This window comes from Protomyctophum parallelum, assembly GCF_964188405.1.
Source record: "Protomyctophum parallelum genome assembly, chromosome: 3".
In the NCBI taxonomy this organism is placed as follows: Eukaryota; Metazoa; Chordata; class Actinopteri; order Myctophiformes; family Myctophidae; genus Protomyctophum; species Protomyctophum parallelum.
In genome coordinates this window covers 43,489,883-43,502,547 of record NC_139698.1, presented here as the reverse complement: position 1 = coordinate 43,502,547, position 12,665 = coordinate 43,489,883, and positions in this window count along the sequence as shown.

Genomic DNA, 12,665 nt, shown 5'->3' with positions numbered 1-12,665 from the left:
TGTGTCACAATTGTGTGAAAACAACACCTAAACAACACGTGTTAATATGAGATACTGCAGTTTCAACACCTGATGCCAAATCAAGAACTCACAAGATGCAAGGTTGTGTATGTTGCTACTCAACCCCATTTACAATCCTTATGGCTTTTTTTGCAGTAGGGTGATACAGTTTGTAGTGGTTGTATAGGTGTTGCCCCAGACTTCAGCGCAGTATGTGATATATGGAGTTATGAATGAGCAGTACAGGATATATAATGACTTCTGGTCCAGGATATGTTTAGTTTTGTGCAGAATTGCAATAGATTTCGATATTTTTGCTTTTATATACTTTATATGAGGTTTCCAATTTAGTTTATTGTCAATGATTACTCCCAAGAATTTGTTCTGCCACACTCTTAGACTATTTCTACTGAGTCAATCCTGAGTTTGATGTCCTCACTGATTTTTCCAAACACAATAAAATAAGTTTTGCTTACATTCAGTGATAGCTTATTTATATCAAACCATTTCTTTAAATTCTTCAACTCCCCTTCGACTGTATCTAAAAGTTCATTCATTTTTTTTCCAGAGCAAAGTAAAGTTGTATCATCTGCAAAATTAACAAATTGTAACCGGTTTAATACTCTATACAAATATCGTTTATATAAAGAATAAAAAGCTTTGGGCCCACCACCGAGCCTTGGGGTACCCCACAGAGGACTTTCCCTGGTACTGAGTTGACATTATTGACATTGACAAACTGATACCTATTTTCAAGATAACTTCTCATCCATTGGTATGTTACATCTCTAATGACATACTTCTGTAATTTCTTTAATAGTATTTCATTTTTCCTCCAAACCCAGTGAATGTGTGACATGATCGGGTGTGATTTGCTAATTGAGTCCAGTTTAGTTGTGAGACCTTCAATAGGCGTCAGAGGAGCACAAAGTGTGCTCTCAAGACTAAACCATGGCGGGGCCCTTTCCGGTGGAAGGGTCCATTGTACTATATGCCTCATGGTGAACGCATAGTGGTAGAGCAAGAGATTGGGTATACCCAGACCCCCTTTATCCACCGGCCTCTGTAGTTTTTTTAAGCTCATTCTTGGACGTTTGTTGTTCCATTAGAACTTATTACAAATTTGGTCAAATTGTTTAAAATAATGTAATGGAGGAGGGCCTGGAGCAGATAGTTGAGTCTCGGAGCATAGTTCATCTTAATAATGTTTGCCTTACCCCACATAGAAAGAAACAAAGAACACCATCAAAGAAGACCATCGTTCTACATCAGTCCGTATTTTATCCAGAGCGGTTCGAAGTTAGTTTTTACTAACTCATCCAATTTATATGCCTAAATATTTTATGCCCTTTTTAGGCCATTCAAATGAGCCCGCCTGAAACAATGATTTAGGACAATATGAAGTGAGTGGTAGGGCCTCAGATATATCACTGTATTGATTTAGCTAGACAGTGGCTAATATATATTGTGTACGGGGTTAGCCTGTTAGCCATTTCCACCGTGGAGGAAAAAGATTTTTCTTAGTGGTGCTAAGAAAAAAACCAAAAAGACTAAAATCATTGAGTTGCAGTAAACCTGTCCTGGCTCTATATGGGAATGTGTATGCCATGTATGCCCATCTGCCATCCATTATCCATTCTCTATTGATTTACTTCACTTGTCATGGCTGTGAATAATGGATGATTCGTAGTATTGGACAGAGGAAGAGGTGGTGCCTTGACACGCCCTGTTTCTCTCACTCTCTCCCAATGTAGAAAGAGATCAAGACTATACGGCCGTGAGAGAAGGACACGCGCCATTTTGTGGCCTCTCTGAGTAAAGACCCACCCCAACACACATACAAATAATATGAAGGTAGATGTAAATACACAATGACTTACAAAATAAAGACAACAGAACGCTCACAGGTGGGCACCATTTGAAAAGTGCCTGTGTGACGTTTGGAGATGCATGCTCATCATCATCAGATTACTTCTTATCTTGCCCGGATTTGATCGTGAATCATTCTCACATAAGCCTACACAGTAGCCTACATTTGTACACCCTCAGTATTACACTTTCTTTTATTAATTAATTGAAACCTTTATTTATTCTCGAAAAGAGCATTGACGTTCACCCTCATTTGCAATACATACCGAAATTAGTAATTACACACACAAAATGAACGGAATGTGAATAAGTGAATATTGAGGTAGGCAGGTTTAAAAGCAGGTTATTAAATTGTCAGGATATTGTATAAAGAGTTAACACTCTTTATACAGGTTTACAGCATAGCCTAAGCCCTAAGGCAATCTACTGTATCTTTTTTTATTCTTTATTTAAGGACAACCACAATCATATTATACAACCATTTTTCAAATATAGTATTTCTTTGTCAATCTACTGTATCTTGATATGATCAAATATTGTTTATAGCTCTTCCAACATATGTAAGTAGGCTACTGTGTGTACTTAAGTACAATTTAGAGGTATTCTTTTATTATATTTACTTAGTATTTCCAATTTCGTAAGTAAACAATTTCAATACTTTATGACCTATACTAAAATAGAAGAGAGAGGTTACACTGAGATGTGCAACCAGGACTCATGCCGACGGCTGGCTTGTAAAGTGATCTGGGATGAGCCATGTTAGAGGAATGACCTCTAACAAACCAGCAATAACACACGTGATTTAAAACAATTTAAATGCCAAGTATGTGAGCTTAAGGTCATTCATTTCAACAGGGCTTGTTGCTGCATTATCCAAATGAATAATGAAGGACGTACAGTATTCATGTGTATAAATATTTGGTAAACAGTTAGAGGAGTATTTGCTGTGCTTTAGGGCTGTCTGGCATCAGAAGCCCACACAGTAATCTGATCAGCCATAGTGATGCATTGGAAATTGAATTGTACGCTACATGAACTGGCTGACTGGCTGCAGAAAGGCCACACCCATGCCCATTGTTTCCTCTGGCAAGTGAATAAATATAACAACGTAGATGGATGGCATGAATGTATATATTCCTGATACATACCAATTATGTATCACGTTTTTCATGGTTTTCTAGTAGGCCTATATACTATACTATATACTATAGTATACTTTTGATTGATTGATTGAAATATTTATTAACAGTTTGTAGAATTTACAGTACATTTTAAGCACAAACTCAATACAAAGACTGTCAACTGTGAGTGGACGACCCAATTAAGCATTACACTTGTTTACAACAGGGTCCACATTGTTCAATTCATCAAAACATTTAAAGACATACAAACATTTAGAGACATACAAATAGACATTTCTATGTAGCTAAATTCATCATATGGGAAGCAAAAAAGGGAAAAGATACAATATACAGTGAGGGAAAATGGGGTGGGGGGGGTGGGGGGGATTCAGATTTTACAGAGGCCAGTTTCGAATTGCAGCCATCCGTAGGTGCCCTTTGAGAGCGGTTTTGAAGGAGTCAAGGGATTCACATGTCTTAATGACTGTTGGTAGGGCGTTCCACATTTTGGTGGCATAGGAGCGAAAAGAATTTAGTCCCTTGTTTGTGCCGAATCTGGGTTGTACATGGTTTGTTGTACTCCCTCTGGTGTTGTGGGTGTGGACTTCGTTTACACTAAGGAAGTATTTAGACAGGTACATGGGTATCTTGGTGGTGTATCGAATCTTGTGGACCAGACCCATTGCAAGATGCTGTACTCTGTCGTCGACCCTAAGCCATCCCAGCCTGTCAAAGTGGGCAGGGGTGAGGTGGGTTCGGGGGGTGAGGCCAAGTAGGAGCCTGACCAGTTTGTTTTGGGAGGTCTGGAGCCTTGTTTTAAGGGCCTTTGAGGTGCTGTGGTACCAAGAGGTGGATGCATAGTCAAAGAAACCTTGTACGAGGGCTCCTGTTAAGGTCTTCAAGGTGTTTTTGCTGACCAGTGAGGAGATCCTGTAAAGGAATCTTGTTCTTTGATTGACTTTTTTGATTACGTTGGTGGCCATCTTATCACCGGAAAGATTGGCCTCCAGGATGGAACCTAGGTAGGTAATTTGATCTTTTCGTGTGATAATATTGTCACCCACTCTAACCAAGAAGCCATCTGCCTTGCTGAGATTACTATTTGATCCGAAGAGGATGGATTCAGTTTTTCCCAGGTGTAAGGATAGTTTGTTATCAGCGAGCCAGGTGCAGATTCTACCGAGTTCAGAGCTGAGGGTCTTTTCAACCTGCAGTTTGTTCCTGTCCGAGACCAGCAGTGCTGAGTCATCTGCGAACAGGAACAAGTTGCAGTCACAAGCTGAAGTCATGTCGTTAACATATATTAGGAACAGTAAAGGCCCTAGTATGCTTCCTTGTGGGACGCCACAGCTCACTGGGAGGGGAGGGGACAGTGTTCCGTTCACCTCCACCATCTGTTCTCTCCCCTCCAGGTAGGATTGCATCCAGCTCACTGATGTGCTATCAAAACCAATAGCTTTAAGCTTGTTAACCAGTATGGAGTGGTTCACGGTGTCAAAAGCCTTTTGGAGGTCCAGCATGACCATGCCGCAGTATTTTCCAGCGTCCACCTCGTGTTTGATGTGGTCGCTCAAATAGAGGAGGCATGTGTCAGTGGAGTGGGATGTTCTGAAACCAGATTGGAACTCGTACAGCAATTTATTAGTGGCAAGATACTTTTCAACCTGTTCATAGACTATTTTTTCCATCACTTTCGAGATGGAGCTTAGAATAGAAATAGGGCGGTAGTTGCCGGGTTCTAATTTACTCCCTTTTTTGTACAAGGGGGTTACTTTGGCCAGTTTAAAATCTTGGGGGACCTGTCCCTGTTTGATGGAGAGTTTGATACAGTGGTGAGCAGTTGAGAATGGCAGTAATACCACTTGAGGACCTCCGTGGTGCCTCTGTGGCACCACCCCCCTTTTAGTGGTACCACGATTCACACTTAATTTAAAGGTGTCAATGGGTGTAGTGTGTCAAATCAGCCACAGTGTGGCACATGTGAATCCATGATTATTTTACTAGATTAATTGGTGAATGCATTTCAACAACAAGTGTTACTTGTATTTTTATGTTTTATAAACATAGAAAATAAAGCAGAATCTTTAGGATGAATTCAAAGCAATTGTTTATTTAAACAAAACTGTGTTTATTATATTTAACAGCATTAGACAAATGAAAACTTGTATTATTTGTGGAATCTAACTCAGGTCTCCTAATGAGTAGATACAATAATTAGATCAAGTCATTTTGAGGCAGAGACAAGCTTGTAAAATGTAAATCAATATGATGTTCTTATGCCTAAATTAAAATGTAAGTTTCCTTAACCCCTAAAATATATCTTTATACTAGGGCTGTCAATCAATTAAAAATATGTAATTGTGATTAATCGCATGATTGTCCATTGTTAATCGCAAATGAATCACATATTTGTTATCCATTCTAAATATACCTTAATTCAGTGGTTTTCAACCCTTTTCATATCAATATTTATTCTGCATTTGAGCCACGGGCCGTGATTTGATGAGATTTAGCCTTGCAGACCCAAATTAAAGAATATGTCCACATTTGCATGCTGTATTAATGTTGGTAAATTAACTTAAGTAATGCAGAATTGCAGATGTTTAACAATAATTCAACTGTTGAGAGTGTAAAATGGGACCATGGTATAATTTTACACGCTCAAGATTTAAAAAATCTACAAGGGTCCATTTGGCTACCAACTCTCCATCATTTAGCTGGGGATCAGCTGGAACCCCCTCAATGACCACTGGTTCAGAAAATCAGAACCACTGCCAAGAACATTTTCATGTTTTTAATATCTTTGTAAAATCTTTGTAACATTGTTTCATGTCAGTTGTGTATAAACGACTTCAGACATAATGCAAAGTTTTAATGCTGGAATCTAATAATCAACTTCTTTCCTGAATGTTTGAACCCAATAAAAGCAGTTGTAGATTTTGGGACCATTTTCCCTCAAAACTAAAAGTAGCTGGCTAACCATTGTGAGGCTAAGTTGACAATCAAAAGCCCATGGGCATGCTAGGTGTTAATTAATTTGCATGTCATTGTGTGAATTTACTTTCCTCCAGTTAGTGTGTGCAAGCATGTTCATTTGACTCTGTGACAGACGTGATAAAATTGTGCAGAAAGTAGTTTAGTGTGTGTGTGTGTGTGTGTGTGTGTGTGTGTGTGTGTGTGTGTGTGTGTGTGTGTGTGTGTGTGTGTGTGTGTGTGTGTGTGTGTGTGTGTGAGGGTGTGTGTGTGTGTGTGTGTGTGTGTGTGTGTGTGTGTGTGTGTGTGTGTGTGTGTGTGTGTGTGTGTGAATTAGCACGATCCCACTCAAAATAAAAGACAGCAATTCTATACAACTGAGATTGAGAAAGGCTGTCATAGGCAGAAAAGACATGCATCCACTGCACATTTCCTAACCGAACACAACTCCTGGGCTGTATATTTTGATTAATTATATACACAGGACCTCAATGGAAACAAGCATGTCAAGTCATTGATTGCCATGGCCATGGACTATAGCCCATGGTCTTGGAGTGATTTTCGGCGTTTTTCATCATTTATAGCCCATGGCCTTGGACGGCATACTATAGCATGCCGTTTTTCATTATTTTTGAGGATTTGAAAAAAAGACGAAAATCACTCCGAGACCATGGACCCTGGTCCATGGCCCATGGTCTTGGATTGATTTTCGTCGTTTCGTCTGCCAGGATTAGAATTTCACTACAGTATCGAAAGATTATACCAGTATGAATGTCATTGATTGCCAGGAATTAGACCCTAAGTTATATTATTTGGAATATATTTTATTTTACAAATTTACAGTGTCAAGCAGGTCCTGTCAGGTCCCGAGACCATGGACTATAGGTCTATAGCCCATGGTCTCAGAGTGATTTTCGTCTTTTTTCAAATCCTCGTTTTTCATCATTTATGCATGGCCTTGGATGGCATACTATAGCATGCCGTTTTTCATCATTTTTGAGGATTTGAAAAAAAGACGAAGATCGCTCCGAGACCATGGACTATATAGCCCATGGTCTCGGAGTGATTTTCGTCTTTTATTCAAATCCTCGTTTTCATCATTTATAGCCCATGACCTCGGACGACATACTATAGCATGCAGTTTTTCATCATTTTTGAGGATTTGAAAAAAAAGACGAAAATCACTCCGAGACCATGGACTATAGCCCATGGTCTCGGAGTGATTTTCGTCCCAGTGTCTCCCCAGTGCCCCCCCCCCCCCCCAGTGTCCCCCAAGTGTCCCCCAGTGCCTCCCATTGTCCCCCAGTGCTGGGCGACTTTACTGTTGAAAGAAATGTAATGAATGTGATTACTGTTGGACCTGTAAATTACAACAAAACAAACTCAAGGCACTGGTGTGGTACTTCCTGGTTTACCAGAACAGGGTTCAACTCCCTGCAGTGCTCTGCTCAATTTGTTGTATTTACATGTTTTTTTTTAAATATTCTGCTCATTTTGTTGCCTTTTCATAGATGATAACCCCCAGGTTATTTTTTGATTTATTTATTAGATCCCCATTAGCTTAGTGTGAGTTACAGCAGCTGCTCTTCCTGAGGTCTTTACTGCACGCCGTTTTTCATCATTTTTGAGGATTTGAAAAAAGACGAAAATCACTCTGAGACAATGGACTATAGCCCATGGTCTTGGAGTGATTTTCGTCTTTTTTTTAAATCCTCGTTTTTCATCATTTATAGCCCATGGCCTTGGACGGCATACTATAGCATGCCGTTTTTCATCATTTTTGAGGATTTGAAAAAAAGACGAAAATCACTCCGAGACCATGGACTATAGCCCATGGTCTTGGAGTGATTTTCGTATTTTTTCAAAACCTCGTTTATCATCATTTCCCAGCTAACATGTCCATCTGGGCCCAATTGGGTTTTGACATGGGCTATGGGCATGGGTTCCAAGTGGGCCGTGCACCCAGTTTTCACAAAGGGCCCACCTGTGTTTGCCTATATGGGTTTGAACTGGGATCTGATTGGGCCTTAAGTGGGTACCAGCTGGGCGAATTATATGTGACCCATGTAGGCCACACTTGTGTCCGCCCTCATTGTCTTCCGTCCTGTTTCTGTTGTCACCTGCTGTCGATTGTTCATTCCTACGGATAGGATGCAGTGCGCCACATTGGCGGTGTTTCCAGTTTTCTGTAGTAGTTTTTCTTCAAGTGTTCAAATTTTATGACTGGATAGCACTCGATCTGTAGAGTAGCACAGTAGCACAGAAAAGCTGTGTTGTAGTAACCAGCAGTTAGCTCAGTGTGATGAGTGGCTGTGCTTGTGATCCACAGGTTCAGGGTTCAAATCCCACATTAGTCATGTGGCTCTGTGACACTTTGCTTTGCACACTGACTTTCAGAAGGACAACTTTAAAGCAGCACAGAAATTCCCCATGATTGTGTGCCTCAGTCGCCCAACGGGTAAGTCAAATGCTATCTGTAGTATACCTAGTAGAAGTGTGCCGGTTCAAACCCCGTTCAAATCACAGACAGTAAGTAATTGATATCTATAGATCACCGACACTGTCCATATCCATATCCTAGTATAAGTATGCCGGCCACATACTCCTGGTAGGATGCTGAGTAGGTAGGAGTGTGTGCAGTTAAGAGCCCTGGTGGATAAATCAGATAATATCCATAGAATACCTAGTAGAAGAGGCCCCAGGCAGGAGGAGAGTGGGCGAGGGGCCCCAGGCAGGAGGAGAGTAGGCGAGGGGGCCCCAGGCAGGAGGATAGTAGGCGAGGGGGCCCCAGGCAGGAGCAGAGTAGGCGAGGGGGCCCCAGGCAGGAGGATAGTAGGCGAGGTGGCCCCAGGCAGGAGGAGAGTAGGTCAGAGGGCCCCAGGCAGGAGGATAGTAGGCGAGAGGGCCCCAGGCAGGAGGATAGTAGGCGAGGGGGCCCCAGGCAGGAGCAGAGTAGGCGAGGGTGGGTCAAGCAGGAGGAGAGTAGGCGAGGGGGCCCCAGGCAGGAGGAGAGTAGGTGAGAGGGCCCCAGGCAGGAGGAGAGTAGGTGAGAGGGCCCCAGGCAGGAGGAGAGTAGGCGAGGGGGGGTCAGGCAGGAGGAGAGTAGACGAGGTGGCTCCAGGCAGGAGGAGAGTAGGCAAGAGGGCCCCAGGCAGGAGGAGAGTAGGCGAGGGGGCCCCAGGCAGGAGGAGAGTAGGCGAGGGGGCCCCAGGCAGGAGGAGAGTAGGTGAGAGGGCCCCAGGCAGGAGGAGAGTAGGTGAGAGGGCCCCAGGCAGGAGGAGAGTAGGTGAGTGGGGGTCAGGCAGGAGGAGAGTAGACGAGGTGGCCCCAGGCAGGAGGAGAGTAGGCGAGGGGGGGGGTCAGGCAGGAGGAGAGTAGGCGAGGGGGCCCCAGGCAGGAGGAGAGTAGGTGAGGGGGCCCCAGGCAGGAGGAGAGTAGGCGAGGGGGCCCCAGGCAGGAGGAGAGTAGGTGAGAGGGCCCCAGGCAGGAGGAGAGTAGGTGAGAGGGCCCCAGGCAGGAGGAGAGTAGGTGAGTGGGGGTCAGGCAGGAGGAGAGTAGACGAGGTGGCCCCAGGCAGGAGGAGAGTAGGCGAGGGGGGGGTCAGGCAGGAGGAGAATACGTGAGGGGCCCCAGGCAGGAGGATAGTAGGCGAGGTGGCCCCAGGCAGGAGGAGAGTAGGTCAGAGGGCCCCAGGCAGGAGGATAGTAGGCGAGGGGGCCCCAGGCAGGAGCAGAGTAGGCGAGGGTGGGTCAGGCAGGAGGAGAGTAGGCGAGGGGGCCCCAGGCAGGAGGAGAGTAGGTGAGAGGGCCCCAGGCAGGAGGAGAGTAGGCGAGGGGGGGTCAGGCAGGAGGAGAGTAGGCGAGGGGGCCCCAGGCAGGAGGAGAGTAGGCGAGGGGGGGTCAGGCAGGAGGAGAGTACGTGAGGGGCCCCAGGCAGGAGGAGAGTAGGCGAGGGGGCCCCAGGCAGGAGGAGAGTAGGCAAGAGGGCCCCAGGCAGGAGGAGAGTACGTTTTCTTAATTTTTTGATGAAAAAAAATGATGAAAAACGGCGTGCTATAGTATGCCGTACGATATGGGCTATAGCCCATGGTCCAAAATGATGACGTTCTCTCTACCGCAACATACTTAAAAGTATAGCGGTGTATGAGAATGGGTGTTGCGGAGGATGAGAAACATTAGCATTGTGCTATATATAGGAGCAATGGGACTTGAACATAGAATGTCCGTACAGAGAGACTGATCATTAGACCATTGCACCATCAGTCAGACACACAGTGAACATCTCCTGGTAATTGTGTGTGTTAGCCCTCAGTTAGTAAAGTTGAAACACTCCAGCATTAAGCTATAGGAGAACAGGGATTTGAACATTTAGAGGTGTATTAACTGAAGGCTCACAGCCTCAGCCTGATAACCTCAAAAGTCTCATATCTCCCCTGAGCCATAGGCAGTTGCTTTGGCTTAGTGGTTAAGATGTTGGCCTTCAGTGCAGGGGACCTGTGTTCGATTCCTGGGTGTTACACTCTGATGAACGTGAGTCTATGTTCAACTCTTGATTCTTTCAACTTTACTATCTGAAGGCTAACATACAAAAGATCGCTTCAACAGTACAAAGAGGCAGATGTTACTGAGTGATGTTGTAGTAGGGGCTATTCAGCACAGAGAGTTCATGTTCAAATCCCACTCTTCCTAAAGTTTAATGCTAGTTATTGAGCTTCATTTACTGCTATTCTAGCAGTGGCTCACAGCCTCAGCCTGACTACCTCAAAACTCTAATTGTCGTAGTGGTTAAGATGTTGGCTTTCCACGTGGGAGACCAGGGTTCGATTCCCGGCTGTTACACTATCATACAAAAGAAGACCTCAACAACAGCGCTAAGAAACATCTGATTAATATGATTCTGTGTTATTTAAACTTTACTGAAGGCTAACGCACAAAAGATCACTTCAAAATTACCAGGAGACTTTGCCTGAGAGTGTCTGACTGATGGTGCAGTGGTCTAATCATCAGGCTTTCAGTACAGACATTCCATGTTCAAGTCCTGTTCCTCCTACAGCTCAATGCTGCAGTAATTTGAACTTTTCAAGGCTTGAATAAAAAATAAAAACTCAAAAGCACCAGGAGACATCTGCTGATTGCCCAAAGGTGCCTTGGCTCAATGGTGTGGAGCGCTTGACCCGTTGCCTCTGCTACAGACAGTTGGCAGGTTCAAGTCCCATGTCATGACATCAAGGTGCTGGAGGACTCTCTCCCCCTGTTTCCTGAGATGTAACGGTTGGAACTTATGTCTGAAAGAACCCTGTCCAGCTAATCTTTTACCATGAAAATGTCCAATTTAACACAAATGGTAAATGGTGCATTTATATAGCGCCTTTAATGCACAATCTCTGTAAAGCGCCAAGGCGCTTTACAGAGATTGTGCATTACATCCACCCATTCATACACCGATGGCAGCGGAAACCATGCAAGGCACCAACTAGCACATCGGGAGTAATTAGGGGTTCAGTGTCTTGCTCAAGGACACTTCGACAGTAACTCTGGGGGAGCCCGGGTTTGAACTGGCAACCTTACGGTTACCATCCAGGCACTCTACCCCTGAGCCACTGCCGCCCCACAAGGCACCTTGGGGCATTCAGCAGATGTCTCCTGGTGCTTTTGAGTTTTTATTTTCTATTCTAGCCTTGAAAAATTCAAATTACTGCAGCTTTGGTTGAGTATTAGTTTTGTTTGAGTTTTGAACCAGTAACCTTTGGATTACGAACCTCAGATTTATCTTTTGAGCTACACTGGCATGTAAGGTACAATCGGGAACTTATATTTAACCAGCCGTTTAGAATTTAGATGGACAGGGAAAATGTTCTTCAGGAGACTTGAACCCTGAATGTTCTGTTTATAAAGCCCCGGTTTATCACCTGTGCCACACTGGCATGCGAGGTGCAATCGGGAACTTATATTTAACCAAGTTGCTGAACTCGCTCTTGCTCTCCTCACCACTTCCTCCACTTCACTTAGGCAGGGCACTTTCATGTTGAAGTCTGATGTAGGCTCTGGTGGTATTGTCAGTGCATCACATGGACCCAGCGTTTGTTCTCTGATAGGGTCACTGTACGTGGCCTTGAGGTGGTTGTTAATGTCCTCCTTGGAGCAGGTGAGGCGGCCAGTCTTCTTTTGACCAAAAAGCTGCTTGGTCAACTTGAAGGGATTGGCCAGGAAAGCTGATCTTTTCCTGGCTCTCTCTTTCCGCCTCCTCCTGTGGAACTCTGCCCTACGCAGGGTCAAGAGTTGTTTCCTTAGGATTGCTCTCAGGTCCGCTAGGCCAGCTCTCTCAACTTCCCCTGCTGTCTTGTACTGCCTCTTTAGCAGCTTGAGCTCTGCCCTGATGCCGTGCTCAATGGCAGACATTGGCACGTCAAAAATCACTTTCACCTAGAAACTCCATTCACACTTTTTATTATTCAGCTTACTGTGGAGACACATGCTGGAACTTTTTACTTTGAAATGTTTTATAGTTATTTAACTTAAACGCCCAATGCATTCTATATGGCAATAGCACAAACTTTGGCATGCTACTAGTCCTACATACAAAATGATGAAAAATTAGGATTTTTTTTTCTTCAAAAATTCAAAAAACGATGGGGTATAACCCATCGTTTTTTTTATTATTTTTTATTATTTTCAAATCCTCAAAAATGATGAAAAACGGCCT